The sequence below is a fragment of the Metopolophium dirhodum genome, chromosome 1 (genome assembly GCF_019925205.1).
Source record: "Metopolophium dirhodum isolate CAU chromosome 1, ASM1992520v1, whole genome shotgun sequence".
Lineage (NCBI taxonomy): Eukaryota > Metazoa > Arthropoda > Insecta > Hemiptera > Aphididae > Metopolophium > Metopolophium dirhodum.
The window spans coordinates 44,588,245-44,589,950 of record NC_083560.1 but is presented as its reverse complement, the minus strand read 5'-3'; the positions used below and the strand labels follow the sequence as shown (position 1 = coordinate 44,589,950).

At 36.8% G+C, this 1,706-nt stretch overlaps 1 long non-coding RNA gene across 1 annotated transcript; it reads right to left on the bottom strand.

Moving 5' to 3' along the window:
* Nucleotides 1-324: 324 nt before the first annotated feature.
* Nucleotides 325-1,706, bottom strand: LOC132935055 (uncharacterized). The gene is made up of 2 exons (XR_009663144.1): nt 1,068-1,706; nt 325-911 (listed from the first exon to the last, which is right to left on the bottom strand). It is a non-coding gene; the product is annotated as an uncharacterized LOC132935055 (long non-coding RNA).

The window sequence follows — 1,706 nt, the reverse complement described above, 5'->3', positions numbered from 1 at the left end:
ACAACCAATTTTATAAAATATACATTTTTTCTAGTTAAAAATGCAAGTACCTTACCTAATTAAACTGTGCCTATATTATGTTGTATAAAAATAACCTCATACAAACATAGATGTTCTTATCTTAAATATATTAAACATTTATCAATAAAATTAAAGTAACTGTTATTCAGTTGACGACTAACAAGGTTACATTCTAGTAGAAGTATAAAGTAATAAATAAAAACACAAGACAAAATTATTATGAACACAAAATTTATTTAATTACAAAGTTTGTTAAAATGTTACAAATATCCAAAGAATAACTGCAAGTTATATTTTTCATAAAAAAAATGTTGTTATATTTATATAATCTGTAATATCTTTAAACTATGGCAATTTATTTTTATAAAGCAAGAGAAAACAACATGATTATTTATTGATTGGTAAAGTCAGGTAATAATTTTATCTCAATAACGGCTCCTGTCTCCGTGTACATATTTCAGATAATCTAATCGTTCCGAACTAGTGGCACCTTTGATGTAATATTAACGACAAGACCAGACGTTTTTACACACGTATCCCAAGCAGTCCAAATGCCCTAGCCTTGGCACACAAACTTCTATCCCACAGCTAGTTTTTCCATCGGATAGAAACACTCGTGCCAAGGCTATGGCAATTGAACATCTGGGCTGCATGGAATACGTATATAAAAAAGGTTGATCTCGGAGTACGGATGCTACAGGATCGGGGGTAATTATATTTCTGAAGTACGCACACGAAAATGGATTTGTTTAGGATTATAATATTACCATGACCACAGTAGAAGGTGAAAACAACGAATTATTTTTGATATTGAGTTTTGAGATTTGAGTGTGTTACTGCTAGTATGGCTGCCATTTTTTTTCTTCCGCCCATATTGATGCACAGGACCACTGTAAGCAAATAATAAACACGTTATTAGTGGCAGTCATTAAATAGTTTAGGTGAACAACAAGAAGACATAATAAATTACAAATCGTGACAAAACACTAAAATCTATCAGTGTCGTCGAGTGCGTCACGGATATATAAAAAAAAAACGGAACTCACGTGATTTTGACTTTCTCAACGGCGTTCGACCCCACGCACGATCTAAAATGTTCGGCAATCCATATTCCAGACCAGGGTAGTCGTAATACAACTACCCTGGTCCGAACCGAATGACATGGTTGAAAAAAGCGGAAAGCAAACGCCAACGATGTGTAAAACGTCACAAGAGCAAAGATGGCCGACGCCCGACAGCCAACGCCTCGAAAATGGAAATGTATTGGACGGCGTTTGTTCCTTTGTTCTGTGCCCGGTGTCCCGGCTAGCCGGCCGCCGCCGCCGCCCGACAGCTGATGCCGGCAATCCGCGTCGAAAAGGACGCCGTTCGATCATAATATATAGCTATAATCTATGCCCTATGGTGCGATGTCGCGGTCGGTAGTGCCAACCATGAAAATTATTTAATTAATTTAATTCGCCATGGTGCCAACCGTCGCAGTGGTGACCGACGAGAAGCGGGTTTACGGGCTTATTGAAAAATAATAACATGGAACGCCGATAAATAATTTTTATCATAATAATGAATAATTAATAATCGCTATGCTCAATGCTAATAGTAACCCTGTGACGCCGGATCTATCGTATTTCTGTACCATGAAATAAGTTAAGCTAAAATGCTACTTTTTAGGGTTCCGTACGATA